Source organism: Pecten maximus, unplaced genomic scaffold (genome assembly GCF_902652985.1).
Source record: "Pecten maximus unplaced genomic scaffold, xPecMax1.1, whole genome shotgun sequence".
Classification (NCBI taxonomy): Eukaryota; Metazoa; Mollusca; class Bivalvia; order Pectinida; family Pectinidae; genus Pecten; species Pecten maximus.
Window position 1 is genome coordinate 72793 of NW_022979893.1, and position 24872 is coordinate 97664.

Genomic DNA, 24872 nt, shown 5'->3' on the forward strand with positions numbered 1-24872 from the left:
TGTTTTTAAGCTTTCCATGACGGAGTGAAGTTCCTTGGACAACAGGACACCGGGCAATCACCACGACTTCGGCATCAGGACCGGTAGAAAACTCCGGTCAGCCTCAGGAGGTCTGATGTGATAAACAGACGGGTCAAAGAGCCAAGGATGATAAGGAATGGTGGTCCGTACTACGGCCACTAGATCATGTCGGCCATGTTGTTTTCTGACTGGTCCCAAAATGAAATATGCATAACTAGGGACCAAGGGCAACCTACATATGAGATGGTGGGCTAAAAATTAGATGGTGGGCTAAAAATTAGGTCTTAATTGGTATTAATTTCAGAGAATGGACTCAAATATATGTTCTTCATTGCACAACTGTATCATATGTAAAATTTTAGGAGTGTATTTTTTAATCATTCGTGATTCACAGCCCGATTTCCGTCAGAGTTGAATATTAATTCAAAAGTTCTATATGTTGTTGAAATAACATAATTATTAAGACATAAATTGAAATATTAAAGACACTTGAATAAACTGTATATTATTCAATAATCAACACAAAGGTTGCTGTATTGAAATCATTTAAATTTTAAGAATATCTTATTTTGATATACATATGTTACACCATAACTTTTTTACACGTTTTATAATTCCAACATCCTCATTATGCAAATTCCACATGGACTTGTATAATACAAAATGAAAATAAAAAATAATGATTTAATATATTATCCTTGGTTATACATATTACATAATATGCAAGAAATAGTGAGTGCATGGCACAGTAGAATGGTGATTTGCAGTTTTATGTGGTATTTTATATTAATTATACAAAGGCAACGCAGTTACCAGTTTGTATTATTACTTTACCTTGATAAGTAAGATTATGAACTATATATGATTGACTACTTAGATTCAATTTCTGTATGAAATATTTATCTAATTTTTGTTGCTATTATAGCGTGTGTTATATAGATTTACTGGGCAACATATTACAAATTACTCCATCCTACTCTTTAAGTCACCTAATACATTCACCGTTATGGAAATAATTTCTACCATATATGAAGATTAATTTCTCACACCTGGGAAGATTTATAAGTTGACACATCTGTGTATCTCTAACCGTCCAGTGTATTGAAAGATTTCCTGAGGCTATACCTGAACTGTCCAGGTAATCAAAGGGTGTCACACCTGTATCAGCAGGGATGAGGAGGGGAGGGGGGAGGGGGATGGGGTGGGGGTGTTAACCTATAGACCTCCATTTTTCACCTGCGAGATATACCCAGAATTTCCCAAGACTGTCTTTATAATAACTTTAACTAGATGTAAATCATCTCTGATTGAAGGTTTAAAAATACAGTATAATTTATCGTTTTGTATCGGATTTGAAAACTCTACTGAGCTAGATCTAGTTACACTTCTTTTGCATTAAAACATATGTACTTGTACAATTAATATAATAATTAGAATAAGACCATCAAATGTTAGATGGCTATAAAAATTACATTCCAATTAAAATAAATAAAGTCAATTTCGGATCAATATTAAAACGATTTCCGTTGAAGATAGACGACAGAGTTTTTACAAGAATTTATTTAATATATCTGTATTTCTTTTATACTCAGAACATTTTAAACATACAGTTATTACAGTCACAATATGTATATAAGTATATATACGTCTCTGTCTTCTTTTTTTTTTTTTTTTATAAAAATTCATGTTTATAAGTTTCGTTAGAAAAAAAAAAGAGAGATTTTGCCGATTTTTGTGAGAGAATGGCTGCAGTTCAGTCCCAATATTCTTAAATCAATTGAAATATCCTGTTTCTTAGCAAATATATCTAGGTTGTAAATAACATAATTTCACTTCAGGTAAAGTTGTTAATTGGAGAATTTACCTGTGACCAATTTTGGCGACAGTCGGAGTGTTTCACGGTTGGCTGACTCTTGCAATATTAACCCCTTGGGGTCAATTAGTGTTACTGACCATAGCTAACCTACACTTTGGTGAGTCTGTATATAGGACAACAAAAGAGAACTTACATGCAGCACTTATGTTAGTCAAGATTTGAAGCGTCAAATTGACGAGCGGATCAAATTATTTTCTGCGTCAATGCACTGATTTAAGATATTGAATCTATCTTAGCCTACTGTACTACAGCTTAGCCTTACTGTCGTTTGTGTTAAAAGACCATTTACATTCCGAGCAAATATGAATTAAAACAACTATAAACACACATGCGAATATATATCTTTCCTTAAAATATAGATAGATATAATTATAATAAATATATTTATAAAAAAAAAAAATTATGCCCCTGCCGGGAATTGAACCCCGCCTTCACGGTGGAACACTTCGCCTCAACCTACTGAGCTAACCGTGACATTATTGAAATGCGTGATATTTTTATAAATAAGAGGCTATTCAGTCTAACATTAGTTTTCTTTTCTTTCAAAATTCATCTTTATATTATATTTTCATTGTAAAAAGCGCGTTGCGTGCTCATCTCTCAAAAGCGGTGACAATAGCTGCCTATGGTTTTAGCGCTAAAAACACCGTCCTTCCCATAAGATCGTACGAGTTGCTTCCCTTTAACAATACTAAAACATACTGACAGACTACGGCATTTGGAACAATACAAAAAGAGCAGCTTGACGAAATTACAGCTTACCCCAACCAAATCCTACCGGCACCAAGTCTAACTTTCCCATCTCCCCATAAAAATCCTTACACTAAAAGAACGCTAACATCAACGGGGCAACGCATGTACACGTCCAACGGGACAACCCTGTCCAATTCCGCGGACTCCGAGGAGTAAACAGTGTTGTGTTCGTGGATCTCTCAAGACGACTCTTACACCAGACTTATGATTAACGCATGCGATAAAGGTATATAGTATTGAATTACCACAATGTCAAATTACGCACACGCGTTTGCAATAATGCTAAACTCTACGATGAAGTTTACAATGATATGTGCTGGAATTGTCTAAATATAAGACTGAATACAAAGCAAATGTAGCTAAATAGCACATTTTTACAGTATTTCATTTAGAAAGAAAAAGTGCAAAGTTCACATTGTTGTACATAATGTACATCAACAGTTTTGCTTTCTTGTCTTTGATACAACTACATCAGACAATATTTATTTTTGGACGCACAGAAGATATCTATGGACGGAGAAAATAAATGGAAACTATTTTCATCCTCATATCTCTTCTATGTTTAAATAGTATTTTCTTTATATATTGATCTATGTATAATTCGAATGTTTCTAGTGTTTTATCGTCATTTAAAGTGTTATATTTTACAAAGTTAGGGTAGTCAGAGACTTATATACTAAATTAGTATAGAGCAAGGGTACGTAATTTCGCACAGTACGTAAATTCGCACACCTGACGATTTTTTGCGTTTTTCCTCTTAGTGGTCGAGGACTGTGTTTTTTTGTTTATATGTTGACTAATGTCAACCTTTAGTGGAACATTTCCCATTTTAAGTACATCTTTCCAGATTAAGTTCGTTTTGAAAACAAATTTTAACTGATACAACTCTCTTCCGATAAAATTGTTACCGGATGATTAAATATTTTATTTAAAATAATCCCAGTTGTTGATTGGCATGTGAATTTGCAAATATTTAAGGAAAATATCATTTGATCAGATTATAAACAAAACTGAATACAAATCCACCAAGTATAACCAATAACAGCGCTGACCTGCTGACACCCCGTCATTTTCGCCGCCTTGTTTACATTACCTCTGTAGGGAGCGGTCATTATTTAAAGCAAACATGGCAGCAAATTGACACTTTCCAATTTTACATTATTTTGTTTTTAAAGATTTTTTAATCATGGCATTGGGCTTAATCTTAGTTTAGGATGTTGTTTGTCTACAAAATGGTTGAAAACTATTTTTACTAACAAAATTTAAGAAGTTAGATGGGTGTGCGAAATTACGTTCCCGATCGACTTCAAACCCAGCAATAAACACAAGTTAACAACAGCTCCCATGCGCAGTGTTACGTGTGCGCATATCAGGTTGCACACTTGTATGTTACGAAGCATTTGTACATCTAACAATGTGAGGTATTCTTTTTTGATTTGAAATTGATTTGATGGAAATGTATTTAAAAACATACCGAAAGTGTGCGAAATTACGTACCCCCACTCTATAGATCTCCGGGGTAGTGTGACGGTTACGTTATGTTTTTACGGTAATATTACAATCTACAAATGGCATTCCAGTTTCACCGAGTTATTTTAACTCTACGATTTCAATAAATTCGAAGTTGCCTAATGTCGAATACGTTTTTATCGATAGATGGTGCGGTTGCACGTAAAATGATTTCTCCCTTGAAATACGAAACTACAAACGACTAGCTCCAGAGGAAGAAGGTCAAAGTTGAGAGAAGGCGGGTGTTCGTAAACAAAAATAACGGCTAGGTTTTGACGATTTGTATCAGCCTTATCTGGAGGAGGTTTAGTCAAGGTATCGATATAGGTATGGTGACTTATTACGGCCATCTGGTGCCAACACTACAATATGAACAAGTTGTTTAACCTAGGTATAAATTTTTAAATATGCCATGTTTAAATACTCTTAAACCATTGCTCTATTGTTTTTAGCGTACATTATCTCTCATAATGTCGCTGTATTTCCATGCCGTGGTCGAAGTGTGTATTATGTTTGTAAAGAACCGGGCTTATTAACACAATAGGTTTTTGTTTGACCCCAAAAACAGAGCATTTTCAACAAAATGGGGTTTTGCTTTTTGCCCAAAACTGGGCGTTATAATTAGCACAATGGGCCTTTCAAGTAACTGAATGCAAGTGGGCAGCAAAAAACCTACTAAAAAAAAATACGTGAAATAGTTATTCATAACAACTAAATTAAAGTAGTAATTATTATTTATCCTGAAACTGCCACCGCATTGTCAGAATACACCCACTGTATAGATTTTTGCTGTATACGGTGACGGAAAACAGCTGTATTTTGGAATCTTGGCATGTGCGTCAACCCGACTGACCTTCAAAGTGAAACTTTTAAAAGGCAAACATATTTCTGTCATTTTTGACACCGTTTCACTTCAAAATGATTATTTTTGATGATCTTTTTTTATTGTTGCAGGATAAATAGAAAACATGGTCTGTGTCTTAAAATATAAGCTGTATTTTTGGCTCGCCACTTTTGTCTTTCTTGACCCTTGCCAAAATACAGCTTATTTTTAAGACACTGACCATGTATTCTCTATATATATCAATGAAATCACCCTCCTGATTACCTCTCATAGCGGACGTAAAACGTAAAAAAAAAAAAAAACCTGTCAAAATCACATTTAAAATTGTTAATTTCACAAGTTATTTGGCAAATTCTGATTGAATAATCAGAAGTTTTCATCAAATAGTGAAATAGAAGTTAAAATTTTTAATATAACTGAGTTTGGCATGGAAAAAGGGCTACTGAACCAGACACATATGTATATAGCTACTGTATGTGAAATAATTCTGCGAAAACAAAGAGATGACTATATCACACATGATAGCTTTCTTTAGACATTTACCTTAGCTAACATTAATTTCCATGTCACCCCAGTGTCCATGTCCATAGTATCTGGTAATTCGAGTTTTTTCTACCTGATCACTTTCCGTCTCCTTTTCACTGAAGGTGAACTTATTTTGTGTCAAAACACTTTTGTTTTCCCGAGTGAAATACAATCTAACATCTCGGCTGTTTCCTGACCGAAACACTCGTGATATTCCATAATATGGCGGGGCAAAGGAGTATGTCACTATTGTGACTGGGGAACCGTGGCAACTCGTATTTATTTTATAACTGCATTTATTTAAACAAAAAGCGCATTGGTTTAAGGCGGATAATGACCTCAACCTGGAATTTCTTCTGAATACAACCCAGAGATTCAGACTAAGGCCCTCATCTCTGGGTTGTATTCAGAAGAAAATCCAGGTTTTGGTCATTATCCATTACAGAAATTGAATTAATTTTCAATGTTGAAATGAATACTTTGTTTTCTGCTCCTCAGTGACATATATGCCCTTTTCCCTTCCTTTCCCCCAGTCCACTGATATTATGTCCTATACTCAAAATGTATCAAATATTACGTCGTGTAACAGAAGATGCTTAAGACATGCATTGACTTAGACAAACCTGATGAGTTTGAAACTAATTACACCGTAACTACATGTTTTGAAGTCGTGTATTCAAATAACCAAAATGGCTATAACCTAAATGGTTTGGGTGCACATAAACAATTTTTTTCATAATACTCTTATAGGCCTATTTACAACTCTTTGCTATAAAATACACAAGTATATATTTTGTGCTGAAAGGACAGTTGATAAATATTTAAAAAAAATGTTAAACGCTTCTAACGATAAAGAAAAAAATCATTTTGATAAGAAATTTTATCAATTAACAACATATAATACACAAAATATAGTAATTGAAAGAAAAATTACTTCCATGCACATTAATAAACCATATGCAGTCATGCATATTGTATATATATCTAGTTTTATTTTGCTAAAGATTTATAAAGATTGTGAAATAAAATATTTGAGAGAATATAACTTAGATTATGAATACTAAAAAACAAGCACTTAAAAAACCAAATATGTAATATCATTGTAAAATGATGAATATCTTCCTTTTTGATTTTCAGAAAAGATGTCCCATCAAATGTGTATACTGCTAAATTGCTTTGACAAGCAGCCTCAGCACTGATAATCGCTGTACCAGCTAGGCAGAAACTGTGAGTGAGTATAGAATTAATCCACCTACAAATTCAGATGCCTGTGAAATATCGGTCCAAGCTGCAGTAAGGAATGTTCCATATGCCAGATCTTGATTAGGAAACAGCATCATATGCAGAGCTACAAAACAAAGAGGCCAGCCATTTACAGGTATAACAGCAGTATCCTCAGCTGAAAATGCCACAAAATTGTGTTAGTGTCAATATTCTCGCCAACAACAGTAATCTTTGGCAAGCGCTTTGCTATATGTAATGTGACCTATCCAGAGGGACTTGTAGCTTTGTGAATTTGAGTTCCGTGACAAGATTGATAAAAGTGTCTTATTGAAATGTCCATACATATATTCACTCTCAATACTTGAATTCTAGCATGGTGGCATTTCATTAATGCTTGACTAGAAAATGACGCATTGCCTTCCAATCAGTTTGAAACTTTTTTGGCTTAAAAAAACTGATGTACATTAAAAAGATTGACTAACACAACAGATCAGAATCTATTGTGCCAAGTTGTGGCGTCCGACGTCTGTCTGTCATGAATACCTTGTAATCACAATAACTAAAGTGAACATCAAACACGTTTTATGAAACTTTGTATTCAGTCATATATCAACTAGATCTCAGATTGAAACTTGGAATTATTTGTGCCTCTTGTTCTGCTGCACCACACAAAAATTTCCTCATATGTGTAGTATATGAAAACAATGCTACCTTTTTTGTCCTGTAATATGTAATATTTCAATTTCTACTCAAGTTTGACTCAATGAAACTACCAAACTTAATCTGTTTCATTTGCTCATGAATTTGACCAGACTAACACTGATCAGTGCGTACAAATACATGGTTAAAATCCTTCCGCGGAGCGATTTCACTTTTTCTACATTGCTGTTATAAGCATCGAATAATTATTAAAATTATCAAATTTATAATGTATTCTTGTATTTTATGAAAGACCAGATATGCTAAATACTTTTATTTTGACAAAGTAATACTGTTTTTCAATCCTAAAATAGCGGACTATTTTACTAACGACTAGACATGCAAAATCCGGAACTCCTCGGGCTTTTCCGCATTTAGACTTGCACAAGCTACAAGATATTAATATCTAGGCCGACTTTTTCATTCTAGAAAAAAAAACAATTGAAATATAAGGATTGAATCTAGATTTGGTCGATTTCATGGGGTCATGAATTGAGTTGCTCTTGAGACAAATTCAACATGAACTGTTTCGCAATTCATGTTGAATTTGTCTCAAGAGCAACTCAATTCATGACCCCATGAAATCGACCAAATCTAGATTCAATCCTTAAATGTATAGGCCCTCAGGGTTTATTGCTAATTTATCTAAAATACATGTGTTGTTTGTTGTTGTTCATTTAGTGTGTTGATGAAACGTCCAAAATGGTGTATGAAGAGTGCATGGACTAAAACTGCTCTTCCACTATCACAGCTGAGGGACCTCATTAAAATTTGTTCATAGTGAGGTAAGTGTTGTTAAGTTAAGACTCTAAAAAATTAAAAATTGACATGCAGTAATCATAGTTGAAATATTTATGTTTGAAATGAAGTATGAGAATATTAACCAAGAGCATTTCTTGTGTTTAGTTCAAACATTGCATTTCAGTCAAATTTGCCCAGTTGCTTTTATTAATACACATATGAAATATACCTATTTCCCCTATATATATATTGACTGTCAATCAAAGGTTAACATGATAGGTTACTCTGGTGGGTTTATAACTGGGTGTCTTTAAAACGATCTTAATTGCAACACTGTTGTCATTTTTTTTCATTTGTTGGTGTTACTTAAATAGTTTTTATACAGTTGGTGGAAATTTATGCTTTTCATGATATGCAGTGTATTGGCTGTCAGCCCTGTTGCATCTTTATTGTCCAAAACTGTCTCTACTAATTTTACTGTCAGTTCTCTTAAAAGGTGTCACACAGCTAATGAAATGATGAACAAATTTTCCTTAAGGTCTCACACAACTTATTCAGCCAATCAGCTGGTGTTTCACCTGAACAAAGTCCCAAAAGAAAACATGTTTCTGAGGTTTGTAGGTATTTCCGGGAGTAATTAGCATATGAAATAGGTACTTTCTATATATGAGATGAAAGTGTGAGGCCTTGATATTTAAAATACCAGAAACTTAAACTGCTGCTTTAAATAGAATGGCGTAGGACTACAGGTGTTAACAGGTGGGAATTCCCCAGGTTGGGGTTTCCCATTCCACTGTAAACACTAGGGTTACTGTCTTTCGAGTACTGGTGTGCTGTTAAACCTATCCAATAACATCATTTTTCTGGTAGGGAAATCTTCAAACTTTAATTTGATATGAATGTCACATCATTTGAACTTTCAATGAGCGATTGAGGGGATGGAGTCATTAGTACTAACATATAGTAAAATAATTAGGTGTATGAGACCTAAAGGGAATCTGTCCATGCAGAGGTGGCCCCGGTCATTTCTGTCCATTTCACCTTATATATCAAAATGCTAGCTGTCCTAGCCTATTGAAGTATTTATCAGACAGAATTAAAGCAGAAATTGAAAGTAGACCTGACACTGGGTCAGGAAAGGGGAGGGGTAGTGGGGGTGTGGGTACGGTAGGTCAAGGGTTGGTTTCAGTGATGACTACGGACTTGTCCAAGTCCAATTCCCTTGGTCAGACTGGGGAGTATGGGTCAGTCTTTGTCTGAATGTTTTTTTCTGTAGAGCTAAGAAGAAGTTAAAGAAATTTACAGGTATCTCACCTTTATTGTTTAGCCAGCTGGCACTAATGCCAGAAGGCTGGTCTGTAGGCACCAGGTGCCTGTAGCCTGAATTGACCATAAACCTCATTTGAGGTTCTTTTTTCTCTATCTTTTTAATTTTTTATTCAATATTAATTGATATCAAAATCAATTGGTAAAAACAAATACAAGATTAATTGTAAGTTAAAATAATTTAATTTTTCCAAAATTTTGTACACTTAAATTTCACAAAAGTTCATTTTGGTCACGTTGATTAGTCCAACTCAAAACACACATTGGCAGAATTAAGTCCATTTCACTCTGGTATGTAACTTTCTGTTGTTTGCATCTTGCATGCAACAGGTAACACTGTATTCTTAGCTGTCCTCACCTGATCTTGTACTTATTGTGTTGCTGCCGTTACATATGGAACATTCTCCTGTTTTGCAGATGAACCAGCCGTCTGACTACTGATGATCCTGGAGTTACACGTGAGCCAGCCTCCTTAGACCGTAGGATTGCAGAGTGTCCAGTACCATGAATTGCTATGTGGGCAGCTGTGTGGGCTCTAGCAGGGAAGTTCCTGTGCCATGTGACTGTTTTTCGATGGTTTTTTGTAACAGTCTGTTGAAAGCTTCACATTTCTGAGTAGTGGTGAGTAATCGAGTACTGTCAATACTCATTCCACCGAGTAATGGTTGAATGCAGCTCTTGAACACTTTCCTGTCTGTGGCATTCATATATGGATTGCATACATATCCCGTGGCGCGCGGTAGCGCGCCCCGGAGGATATGTAGCTAGCTACTGGTATTCATAGCCGCAATGAAAATTAAAAAAAATCTATTCAGTTCATATATTTACATAACCTTGATTTAAAAAATTTATATCGAGAAAACGAGAAATTTTATTAAAAAGAAAAATTTGTCATGTATACGACGAAACGCCAAATTATTAGAACAGCCGGGAGATCCCGCCTATGCACCATGCCATTGTTTTAATGTCGTTCCGCATTTTCCGGTCTTTTTTGTTTAATTTTGTATAAAACAAAAAGAAAGAAGTATTAAAGTAAAAATAATATTAAATACAATCATTCAATTCAAATCATATTTGTTTTATGTGAACAAATTGCAACAAAAACACAATATTTTCATAATTGAAAGGCGGACTATTTTTTTGATGGCATATTAATATGACCCGATTAATCAGGTGATTTGCACGAGAGACAATGTTTTCATACGGTTTTCATAGTGTATTCATGGTCATATGTTTGTTGTTTTCACTTGGTATGTTCATATCAGCAAACCACATTAGGAAAGTGATATGACTGCATTTTGGTAGGAATGTCCTTTGCCAGCAGACATTCTTTTCTCCTCTACAACAGTAACTGTACTTCTTACACATATATCCACAGTATCAACTGTAACACATCACTAGAGCATCTATGGTGTCCGGTATATGTTTTTTAATGTCAATAATGTTTCCACTGTGTTTCCGCTTAGCACCTGTTAGTTCAGCTTTACACCTGGCTCTCACATCACTTGCCAGTCTTGATTTTAGACTCCCATATGGTAGACCTCAGAATTGTCTGAAGAGGTTGGGACTAAATTGCTGTTTCCAAAACTATTTAACACTCTTTGCAAGATGTATTGTATCTTTCAGCCTTGAACACTGTGGATGAGAATGCTGAGCACCAGAAAAAGCCTTGCTGTCTCCATCGGTGATACGATGTAGCAGCTTGACAGAGTCTTGAACTTCCTGACTGGCTTCTCTGACCCAGGCCTCTCCATCACCAATGACAGATCCCTGTGAGATGTTAGCTGTACAGACATGGCGAGGACAGGTAGTTGTCTCCCCCTTGCCCTGTAACAGTTAAGCTGTTTTACAGAGCTTGTTACCAGTATATAGAGAGATGATCTGTTAACACATTGTCATTTGTTCACAAATTGGGACAGTCACCTTGGTGGCACCTTGAAATGGTGTACGTTCTCCAGAGAAGAGTGGGTTGTTGTAACGGCCATCAGTCTCAGCATTTATAAGATCAGGGTCTTGGAGGCCACACAGTTTACCAGTGAAAGATCCAGGGCGCGGGATCGTTAAAATCCCCCTAAATTTACGTTTTGCCCCCACTTGCAGAATATAAGTGGGGGCCAATTCACGCAAAAACACTAGTGTGACCCGCATATGTATCAACATAACGCGGGTACAAGATGTGTTTAATAATATTTTTAAACATGTTTCTATCAATCAAACGAAATTATAGTAAGTACAATACCGTTTTGGTGTCGTCTTTACAACAAACATGATTTAGGCGGAAGTCGTAATTAGAGTTACTCCCCTTGAGTCGCAAGAACGCTTAAAAATATGACGAAAATCCAAGCGCTTATGTGACCTTTAACAACCCAAACATGGCAAAAGCCACCTCCACACATAAAAAAATATAACGTTTCTTTAGAATCATCATGATCATGATGTAGAGAGTAGGCCTGATAAAAACACCGAACATTATAAAGACACAGCAGCGGACACAACAAGAAAAGATACGAATAAGGAACATTCTGCAAAACAAAAAAAACAACGAAAACATGATTTCCATGTAGATCTAGTTTGATGTTCAATTATACATTAACATCAATTTTTGCTTGATCATTTTCCGAATGAAAAAAATCTGTTAGCATATGATATTCAGTCTTTCTTTTAAAAGTTCTGCATATAAAGAAACTGTTATTGCCAAGTTTTATTGTACCAAATAAATTGTTTTCAGCAGCTATGAATAGCAATTATTTAAAGGAAATGATGCAATAAGTCATTCTTAAAATGTAATAGTACTTTAAAAACAGATCCAATTTTATAGTCATGATCAAGAGCCCCCCATCTTTTTCAATTTGATGGGGGCATACCCTCAGTTACACAATTTTCTGTATCCATCACTGGTTTACTCTCATCCACTAGCTGTCTTTCATATTGGCTGTATTCATTTCCACAGTCTTTCCACCAACATAGTTTGCTGTCCTCTGAAGTCCAGTATAAGATGGGGGATGATATTGGCAGCTGCACAGATCTCTATTACAGCTTTATTGGAGATAGATGACCCCAGTAAACCTGCCTGCATCCCAGTATTGAGCTTACTTCGCCTTCGGAGCAGCTTCGAACACTCTTCCTCCTCAAACAGGTTGAAATAATTTGAATTATAGCCGCAGTCCTCACAGTACAGTCTCTCAGACCAGCCTCATCCCCATTGCTTGTCATGGTTTGAGTCAAATCGTAGATTTCCTTTACACTTTGTGTGATTTCTGATTGCCCGGTTCTGTAGTCTCTCAACATCAGCAGGTCGGTACAATTTATACGTGTGGCTGTCTGGATTTCGTGTGTCCGGGTGTTTGAGCTCGTCTGTTGGTGTCACCCTGGCTTGTGTTGGCCTGAGGATTTTCATGTTGGTTGGAATGCTGGCTTCATTACAGATGCTGAGAACACTTGTCTCATCAGACTTCACTCTAGATTCAAATACATCAGTAGGTATAGTCTGTTGATGTTGATTGGTGATGTAGGATATACATACTCTACATACTTGTTCCTGTTGTATGGGACATGCCCTTTCCGAAATCCATGAGATTTGGAAATTTTACTGAGTTTCCTGCACATTCTTTAAGAATGTATTGAAAGTTTATTTCAATGGATCTTATATACATGTAGAAAAATACCTCTGCTAATGAGATTATAGGATATTGATGTCTGCTGGGCTGGTCAAGTGCCAGGACAGAAGCTTGACTCTGCCCACCCCCCATTCTGACAGATCAGTCAGACACCTCACTAGGGGGAGTTGAATGGTTGCCTTTGATTCCCAGATTAAAACTGGCCACCAGTGTTTATCTATATCAAATCATCATAAGCTTACCTAGTACAATTATAGACAGATTTTCAGTATCTTCAGCCTTAAATTTTGTTTTAAATATGGGTTTTTAACATTAATTTTGATGATTTTTTACCTAATTGTGTAAAGACACCTACAAATATAATTGATTGTCAGATCATTATTTCAGTATCTGTTTCTTGAAGGTACAAACCTGTATCACAAATGTACCAAGTTTGAAAAAATCAGTTCATAACTTTACAGTAAAACGAGGCTTCAGTTCAGGTGAAATTATAATTACTCTTGAGACATTCAAGGTTGGATGTGCCAGCACACCAGGGGAGACAATTTGCAATATCTGGAGAACCTCTGCATGTAGGATGCTGTAACTTGGTAATATTCTCTGCAACAACTTACAGATTAATTTTGATGAGTTTTTTTTTTTGGAGGAGGAGGAGGAGGAGGAGGAAAATTTTTTATAGCCTTAAAAATGGAAAAAAAATTTGGCTGGCATCACAAATCCTGGATCCGTGCTTGATCCCAAATTATTTCGCAGCCCTAAGACCACTCGCCAAAAAAAATTCGGCTCGCTCCTACGCCGCTTGCATTATCACTAAATTACTAGACCCATCCAACCCTACACATAGAATAGTCACTCAAATCAGGACACAGTAGTATCTAACACTGGAGGTAAATCAGGACACAGTAGTATCTAACACTGGAGGTAAATCAGGACACAGTAGTATCTAACACTGGAGGTAAATCAGGACACAGTAGTATCTAACACTGGAGGTAAATCAGGACACAGTAGTATCTAACACTGGAGGTAAATCAGGACACAGTAGTATCTAACACTGGAGGTAAATCAGGACACAGTAGTATCTAACACTGGAGGTAAGATGTTGTTATAGTGTCCTACATGTCTCCATTGTGTATTTTACATCGACTCCTTATAGATGAGACTTCTCTGGGATTTAATATCCTCTGACAATAACCAACCTAAGCTGAGATTCCTATATAAAAACCATCTGCTCTAAAGCTTAACGTCGATCATAACACTTGTAGTCCCCATATTACGCCAGCATAAATATTCAATATTATCAAATATAATAACGGAATCCTAGAAATATAATTATTATATTTATGCCAACTACTTGATATCAATAAATGACTGGTGTTGATCAGTAATTCGCATAAACTGTGTATGAAAATTTGAAAAAAGTTGACTAGCCGATGAACATCTGGTCTGAATGGCATCACACGTGGACAGGTAGCAGGGTCGTCTATGTCAAAACAAACTTGGAATAAGTCTACACAGGTTAGCCACATGCTTACCTATGTCCCACACGCTTACCTATGTCTGGTTTACTTTCACACATTTTTGGTGTTTAATGTAAAACTAAAGAATTCAGAGAGCTTATCTAAACTATTTTTTGTGAACCACTTAAAATAATATCATTGTATTAGTGTCTATCTATGTTGTGCTAGGGTTTTTTTTTTTTTTTTTAAAAACAATGAGTAAAGACTCAAATTAAACTATAGTTTATAGTTGATATGGTTTAACATGAATATATATAAAGAGCCATTTTTAGCTCACCGATTAACCATGAGCTAATGCTGTACCCCCGGCGTCCGCGTCCACCCCACTTTAAAGTTTTTGGGATCAGTATTTTGAAAGCTTCTAAGTCCAAAAGTATACACCTCATGCCCTTCTAATTTGGTTTATATATTCATTTGAGGTCTAGGACTGATGTTATGGCAAAATCATGCAAAAGAATTGTTTAGCACCAAAATCCACTTTAAAGGTCTTGGGGTAGTGGTTTTGGAAAGCTTGTAAGTCCAAAAGTATACACTTCACACCCTTCTAATTTGGTTTATACATTCACTCTAGGAATGATGTATGGCAAAATCATGCAGAAAAAAAATGTGATTTTTTCTCATTTAACCATTTTGTGGACTTAATTTTTTTGGCACCAAAACCCACTATAAAGATTTTTGGGGTAAGTTTTGGAAAGCTTGTAAGTCCACACCCTTCTTATTTGGTTTATCATTTACATCCATTAGAGGTCTAGGAGCGATACTATGTGAAATACAATTTCAAAATGACATGCTTTTACATACATAAAAAATGAATGAATAGTGTGATTACTGCTGCTGGTGAGCTTTCGCAATCATTGATTGCACTTGTTAAGATTATCAATACAACACTATTTTGAACATTTGATCATTTGAATTTGGGTCAGTAGGGGACATGTATTACTATAGAAATTAATACTCTCAGAATGCTTTTTTGATCTATTTTTTTACCTCTATGTATTAAAAAACAACTTGTTTCCACTCCTTACTCCTCTGGCAATTCACCATCAAATTGTTGAAGTCGGCCAGTACCATGTAGATGACTTTTGGGGTGAATTCACGATTTATCCATTCAAATAAATATCTTTGTTGCCTATAGGAGACCAAATTTATTGCAAATTTGTTTTTTTCAAACATATTATCATTAAACCTCTCTGTACACATGCTTTTCTCAATGGTGCTGGCTTAAGTGGTAAAATCTCTCTGGGATCTCTTATTTATTTGTGAGAAACACGTCTGTTAAATGAAAAACTTAAAATTAAGTGAATTTAAGAAAATGTGTATAAATCTTGTCAAAGTCAGTTTAAGAATAAAATGAGGCACATGAACACTGACATCAAGAGACATCAGTCAAAAAGTGTAGTAAAGAAACCAAGGACAGTCGCTCAACAGCATGGGAATTAGAAATGTAGGTTCAACCTTTAAACTCTTATTTAGGCTGATAGGGACGAGGGAAATAAGGAAAATGTTGAAATGTCAGAGATCAAGACTTCAGGAAAATAAACAGGACTTTCTCATTTAAATAAGAAGTCGGATACAGTTCTTCAGGAAAAACATCCAGTGACACTCATGTCCAGAGATTTTTTTAATGATAATATTGTCACAGAAATTCAAATATTAATCAGATTAAAAAAAAACATTAATAGTAACAACTGTACATTAAATGCCTAAATGGCTCGGCCAAGTTCGATGACCACTTTTTGTGGACGTTATTTGGCTGAGTTATGCCCCCTTGATTCACAAAAAATTTAATTTTTGGATGTTTCCTCTCAATAACGACAACAAATATTATGAGATTAACCCCTCACAAAAGGAGGAAATGCCCCTGCGAAACGATTATGAATAATTCATGAACATTCATGAATAGTTCATGAATTATTCATGAACAAAATTCATGAATATTCTTGATTTATTCATGAATATTTTCATGAAATTCATGAACTTAAAACTTCATGAACATTTTTTTTCACATTATGTTCATGAATATTCATGAATTATGTAAGAAAGTTTTTCATTCATGAAATCATCATAGTTCATGGATGTTCATGAACTTTTTCATTCATGAAATCATCATAGTTCATGAATGTTCATGAACTTTTTCATTCATGACAATTCATGATTAGTTCATGAATATTCATGAACTTAAAACTATGATGAATACTCATGAACTTTTTCATTCATGACAATTCATGATTAGTTCATGAATATTCATGAACTTAAATCTATGATGAATATTCATGAATAAAATATTTCATGAACATTCATTAATCCTGAAATCAAGATTTTCATTCATAAAATTGTCATAGTTCATGAATATTCATGAACTATTCTATTCATGATAATTCATGATTAACTCATGAGTTATGAACTTATTTAGAAAATGAATTTGCATGTATTTTACCACTTAATTTCATCAAAGTTAATGTCATGAACTGTATCACTATGCATGTTTGACAATATCCTTGTAGTCCTTCCATTCAAATTGATCCATCATTTGTTTCAAAATTCATAACTGCTTGAAATGAGTATATATATATATACATGTATGTACACAATCATTTGGATGCAAAATCCTTTTAATATTCTTCAGATAAAAGTGATTTATGTTCATTATTGCATTAATTCTCATTGTACATATATGATGTGTGTTTGTACAATTTAGTTAAATGGGCAATGCAATTTAAGAAATGCCAAAGCTGTTTGAATATTATGTGCACTATGTAAATTTAGGTCACATGCATGGTGATTGGTTTTAAGTTAATTCTTACCTATAAACAGGTTGACATATTTCCAGAGTTGAATATTTCATTTCCTGGTAGTCTTGTATTGATCATGAACCAGGTATGAAAGATAAATACTTGCCTTCATTTGTAAAATAACATGTTATTCATCTCTGTGAGAAAAGCCTCATGGCTGCCATGTATTGGAACTCTCCTGCTAGAGGTTATTGGGCGGGAAAAATTTGGCAGGAAATTTGAAGTTTTCTTATTGTAAAGGGGTTTAGTAAGCCTGTACAGTTTCCTTATTCTTCTTTAAGCCAACAACAAAATTGTTATAGACATGGAATTAAATTTTCAAACTTTTTAAATATCAAGTTTGTTATTCAATTTAAAATGTAAGGTATTTTCTTAATCAGGAAAATGTTCAATTTTAAAGTCAAATTATCATTCATTAAAATTCTTCCAAAATTCATTACTATTTTATTCATTTTGATGAATTTTAATGAATATCATCAATGCATGAAAATTCATGAATAGTTCATAATCATATAAAATTCTCATTCATTAAAGTTCTTCAAAATTCATTATCAACTGTTCTTACTATTTCATTCATTTTGATGAATTTTAATGAATATCATCTATGCATGAAAGTTCATGAATAGTTCATAATCACATATGATGAACGATCATGAATCTTAATGAATTTGTAAAATTATTCATAAAAGTTCATGAAGAGTTCATGAGAGGTATTTGATGAATATTCATGAACATTTTTTCATGAATAAAAAACTTACAGTATTCTTGAAAGTTCATGAATGATTCATGAACATTCATGAACTCATGAATACCATCTCGCAGGGGTGTGGGGGATATAAGTTATATGAATTCGCTTGTTTTTCTATGTAAACAATCCTTGTTACCAGTATTTTTTGACAACTTCACATGATGTACATCTCAAATTCTTGTACCTCATGTATAGATTCCACTTATCAAATGATTAAACAATTTCATGAGTGTAACTGTTTTTGATGTCTGGAACTTATTCATGGAGATATAATTTTGAGAATCAGAATACCTGTAGAGATATTATGCAACAATCCAAAAATATTAAAGAGGTGATAGATTTCATGAACATTGGTGCATTTGTGAATTTAGCAAAATCAAAACCCTCATGAGTATAAGCGACTATATATATAGTACATCATATCTTTTCAGTAACTGTGCAAGCATGTCAGAGACTCCCTCAGAAGAGTTGAGCTGATTCTGAGGAGAGTTAGAAAATTGGAGTCACAACTTCTACCAGCTCCTGAAGTAAGCCCTGACCCAAGCCCCCCTTGAACAGCTATTATATGCAACACTCCAGCAGCTGCTGCCCAAATAAAGAAATTGCTGTAAACATATCTTTGTACACTACTTGATAATCTACCTCGTTTACTCTGAAAACATGCAAGTTAAACAAGTCTACCTGGTTCTCGACAAGGTGTAGTTGATTTATTCCGAAGGGTGCAGGTGATGTGATGTGAGCATGAATTCTTCAAAATCAATGTGTGGGAAAAAACAAAATAAACAGATTTTGACAGAATCATATTCTGTTTTTAATACAGTAAATCACAAAGTTCCATAATTTTGTAATTAACATTTAGAACTGGCTTACTGCTACCTTTCCCTTGAGTGTCCATTATAGACAGGTTTGACCATACATTAAATTTCATGGCTTCATTGATGTGTGATTTGAGCAAGACGTTTCTGTTACTCTGGACAGAATACAGCAGGCTTCCACTATGTGAGAGGTAGCCACCAGCTACTACAAGGAGATCATGCCTCAAAATTCACTCTGGCTGTTAATTATCAGTGGCACATCAGTTTAGATTATTGCCAAGTTGAACTGAATTCATTTTAAAAAGTCAGTAGTGTAAGTTTCTGTTCATCACAAAACTGGTAGTTATGCAAATATAAGTAGCATTTCAAATTCTATCTCAGTAAAGTAAAGTTGGGTTCAGGCCGTATGATTCTTTGTACTGAGACAATTATTCAACATTACATATTCATTACGACATTATAAAGTACATATTTTGAAACGTTTGATTGTTGAGAACCTCTCATCTCTGATGTCTATCGAATGTTGTAATTGTGAAGTCACAATAGTGTTATTATACAGGTGTCCTATTTTTGACATGATAGTAGAAAGCAGGCCAGTAACATTATAAACTTGATAATACAAGTTCTTACACTGGTTTATACAATGTACCTGTAGTACTAATTTTATTTTTTATGATTCAGGTATCACAAGCTATCTGGCATGGAGAGTGGCAGATGGATATCATGATGACATCCATCTACATTTCATAAAGCCGTATCATGCCCGTTGTCTTGTTGATGGGATGTTTGGTATTGCCTGAAGGAAAATTCAACGCAGTTATGTAGATAGTTTGTCTGACCTGAAGATGACCATCGTTGCTTCATCCACACTAGCCAGGCTGATGTATATAGTGAGCTGTCACCAAACTCGTGGATCTGGAGAGATTGGAAACAATTTAATTGTTTTGAAGCCTGTATTTAGAGCTGTTCCTGGTAGTGGGAAATATCATCACTTTCACTTTGCTACCACCACTTCAGGTACATGTACTACTATATTTACATATTTTAATTCGTTACATTTATATAAAGTACTGTGATTTGCATTATCAATTACCTCCATGGGTATTTCCGGTAGATTTATGAGTCTGATTCTAATGGTGTATTGGTATGTGGGGCATGTTGTTGTGATTCACAATGTTTGATTTTTTTATCCGGTTCAAAAACAAAATGGTTTTGTACTTTAAAACTAAATGTAATTACATGTCATTGCTTTTTCCTTCTTTCAGGAATGGTCAGAGTAAAGAAAAGTGTTGATGAGGAGACAACTGCAGTGAGGCTTGTGAAGATTATTACACAGGGTTTGCCAGTGAGACTGGAGGCAAAGGGTTTTTCAGCAGAATGTGCCTGGTACCTGTACAAAAACATCAGGATCCGTCTAAGGTCCTTCTATGTCCTCTCCACACCGTCCCAGAATCCACCTCTAGACCCACCCACACAGAAGAGTGAACTGAAAGTTGAAGATCAAATAATTATTTTAAATCTTAAGTCTTGTTCTTGACTATAAATACCCTGCATATGCTTTCTTTTTACATTATAAAATCAGCATTGTTTGTTGAGATATAGTTAGATACAATTTCAAAATTTATGTTTTAACTTTTTACACTGCATGTAATTACGTGTAACAATATAATCCTGATGGAGTCCAGTTTAAACAGAGTTCACTTTTCAATATGTCACGTGACTCCGGGGATTCTTTTCACTCACGACAAAGTCTTGAATACATTTCATGATACATTTATTTATTCCTTCCTCTCGACAACCCCAGCACAGCTGGATAATCTCATCTTGCGCGAGCATAGAGATGAGTTGACTGTATTTGTATTTATCAACGTCCGTACAGGTCAGTCCCAGGCTTCAAAGTGACAGGGAAAGGACAGGTAACATGCATGCATGCACACTTACATCAACAACCAATCAGAACTCTTTCCCAATATGAACAAATATACAACCATACCCAATCATCACCCCTACCTGTACACACGTCACACCTAAGACTGGACACTGCGACAAGACTGCGACAGGACACTGTACACGTACATAACATATAATATATATAGACACGGGTCACTACACACGATACGAACTCTATACGCACATTCATTATGCCGCACAGTGTTTATAATAATAAACAACCTGGTGACATCCTCCCCTCTTAGAGTAAATGCCTCCTGGCATCTAACCTGAAATCTAAAAATGTTCGGTAATCAAGCACAAACATGATTTTGTACCAAAGTTGAACCTGTGAGTAAACAGAAATAAATGCTTATTAGATTAATATAATCAAACTTTACTGGCTCTGAAATGAAAACAAGAAACCGTCATTAATGCAATTACTAACAAACACACCCTGTAAATGAAAACTGGGGAATTAGTTAGAATTGAAAATAAGTGTTGTCACATAACAAGGATGAACTTAAGTCACACCCAACTGAGTACAGTAGATTCCTAGCATCTACGCTGAAAAGGAATTATCTATACCTCACTTAAACACTATTACATTCAATTAAGGAGTTTGCTGTGGAATTCATCAATACAAATCCACCACATCATAATCGTATCCACTAGATATCAATGTATCTGCCTGCTTCCCTAGAAAAAGAAACAGCAAAATGCTTAAAACTTCGACATCGTCACTTAAATAAAAAAAACAAGTACTCTTGTACCCTTATACTACAGAAAGCCTATTTACACAAATATTTCCTCATTGTCAGACAAGTTACTCTGACCAACAAGTTGTTGTACCCAACTTCAAAGTCTGTCTGGCTGACGAGTATGCCGTACTGGTCTTACCCGTAAATTTCCAATTTCCCTCGCAAGTGAATTATACGATCTCCGTCGGGCCGGAATGACATATCGGGGTATATCAGTTTCGTACTCACCGTCTGTTGTGTCCTCCGTTGACTCGCTGCTATCCACTTGAATAGTTCGTTCTCGTTGCGTTGGCCCCACGTTGGGCGCCATTTGTCACGTGACTCCGGGGATTCTTTTCACTCACGACAAAGTCTTGGATACATTTCATGATACATTTATTTATTCCTTCCTCTCGACAACCCCAGCACAGCTGGATAATCTCATCTTGCGCGAGCATAGAGATGAGTTGACTGTATTTGTATTTATCAACGTCCGTATAGGTCAGTCCCAGGCTTCAAAGTGACAGGGAAAGGACAGGTAACATGCATGCACGCACACTTACATCAACAACCATAACCATACCCAATCATCACCCCTACCTGTACACACGTCACACCTAAGACTGGACACTGCGACAAGACTGCGACAGGACACTGTACACGTACATAACATATAATATATATAGACACGGGTCACTACACACGATACGAACTCTATACGCACATTCATTATGCCGCACAGTGTTTATAATAATAAACAACCTGGTGACATCTATGTTTCTATTGTATCAAATATAATAAAAAAATTACTGTTTTTTTATGCAAGAGAAGTGACTGATTGTTTTTATATGCAAGAGTTTTTTGCTATGGGGTATCGTCCTGCGTCGGTCGTGCAGCGTGTGTTGTCCGTTTTTTTATCCGAGAGTGTTGAAATTAGAATTGAATGATTAGTTAGAAGGTCCTGACTAGATATTTGTATGTATTAAGTGAAAATAAAATTCAAGATGGCTGCCATGATCGCCATCTTTGAAATTATATTTTTCCTTATAACTCCAATATTATTTGCTTCATAGTAAGAAGACTTTCTAGGAATGTTCTAGTGACATTTCTGATCCAGAAGTGTTGTTTCAAAAATTCATTGAATTTACAAGATGGCCACCACAGCAATTATCTCCTGATGAGCTATGGAAAAGTACTTAAGTTTTTGTTTGTGGACAAGATAACTATTGACTGGTTCATCGTTTAGAGTTGATTTTCAATAACAAGGTCCAGAAAGTGATGGTAAAGTGGCGAGTTTAATTTTTGGTACATATAATGAGTGGCTGATTTTTAATTAGTTTAATGGTATGGTTTGTACCTGTCTGTATACACTGTATACATCTTCAGTGTGAACATTGCTGGTAGGGGTCCCAAATGGGGGAACTGGCAGCTGACTAGCTTGGCTAGTGTAGTACACATTCTAGCTGATTAGACATTCTGAAATTTCGACTTTAAAAAAAAGGACCAGGATCAGGTTCAATATGTAAATCAGTTTTCAAAAAGGTATGTTCTGTCTGTTGAAGATTTTGAGCAAAAGTAATCTTTTTTGTTTTGTTTTGTATAAAACTATGTATGCTTTCTAGATAATGGATAAGTATACAATGTATATATACACATCCATTATACAGGGTGTTGCCTTAATGCTGTACAGTAATATATAGGTATCTTCACTTGAATGCTAAATTACTTAGTTCTGTAGAACATTTCTTTGTGTAAGATAACCATGTTTTTGTATCGTCTACTATTTGTTACCAGTTAGTTTTGATGCCAAAACCTGTTAGCTTAATCTCTGGATGAAACCATGGTATTGCTGGTTTAGGGTCACACAGGAAAACAATAAAATTAATTAGATAAAGGGCAGCAGAGGTCTGGGAATGGAGTCCTATCTCTTATTACTAAGTAATGAAATCTGACCAGTTACCCAGTTTATAGCTTTAAATCACTGATAACTAGCTGTTGACAAATGTGTTTTGGGTATTAAGTGTACCTTGTGTAAATATGGTAAATACAAGAAAACTTCTGATAATTTAAATCAAATTTGTAGAGAATCTTTAGGTTTCTAATTGATTGGTCATATGCATATATATTATGTAGTGATTATGTGCAAGTGGAAAGCATATGTCACATTGATACTATTGATGACCAATTCGACTTGTGACCTTTGGTGACTTATATATCACTCTTCACATTGCTCTAAGTTGTGACTTGTGCAAATGAAAAGTAGGACAACATCTAGAATTATGTAGGTCGGTGACCTACTTTTAAAACAATAATGATAAGACAACATCAATTGACATCTAGGATGATAATTGCATGCCGATAACTAATATTGCAAAATTAGGTCACTGTGACCTACTGTTTCAATAATTTTATTAGGATTACAGAAATGGATATCTAGGATTAGAAAGGCATGCTGATAGTAAATATTGCAAAATTAGGTCACTGACCTACTTTTCCAATAATTATATAAGGGCAACAGAAATGAACATCAAGGATGAGAAAGGCATGCTGATAACAATTATAGCAAAATTAGTTCACTGTGACCTACTTTTTCAATAATTATATTAGGACAACAGAAATGGACATCAAGGATGAGAAAGGCATGTCGTTAGCAAATATTGCAAAATTAGGTCAATATGACCTACATTTTCAAAAATTATCTTAGGGCTACAGAAATGGACATCTAGGATGAGAAAGGCATGCCGATAACAAATATTGCAAAATTAGTTCACTGTGACATACTTTTTTAATAATTATATATATGGCTACAGAAATGGACATCTAGGATGAGAAAGGCATACTGATAACAAATGTTGCAAAATTAGGTGACTGTGACCTACTTATTCAGTAATTATATTAGGGCAACAGAAATAGAAATCTAGGGTGAGAAAGGCATGCCAATATCAAAATAATTTTTTTTTTTTAATTTTTAATTTTTCAAAATTTTTAACATATTTATACATTACACATGACATAAGACACTTAAGACACACTTTCAACACATTCATTCATTATCATATTACATCTAATGCAAATCAAATCAATACCTGGATAATAAATGTTAACAACAGCCAAACAAAATATAAATAGACAAAACAGGAACAAACACAGAAAAACTAGGTAGGATTGTTTGTTCTAAATTTATATCATCAGTTTT

General features: G+C 34.9%; 1 long non-coding RNA gene across 1 annotated transcript; it reads left to right on the forward strand.

Annotated features, from left to right (window-relative positions):
* Positions 1-4397: 4397 nt before the first annotated feature.
* On the forward strand, positions 4398-24342 carry LOC117319272. Its single transcript, XR_004530643.1, has 9 exons — positions 4398-4486; positions 6666-6906; positions 8133-8236; positions 9936-10139; positions 11145-11325; positions 12469-12654; positions 18624-18719; positions 19689-20024; positions 20273-24342. It is a non-coding gene; the product is annotated as an uncharacterized LOC117319272 (long non-coding RNA).
* Positions 24343-24872: the final 530 nt, after the last annotated feature.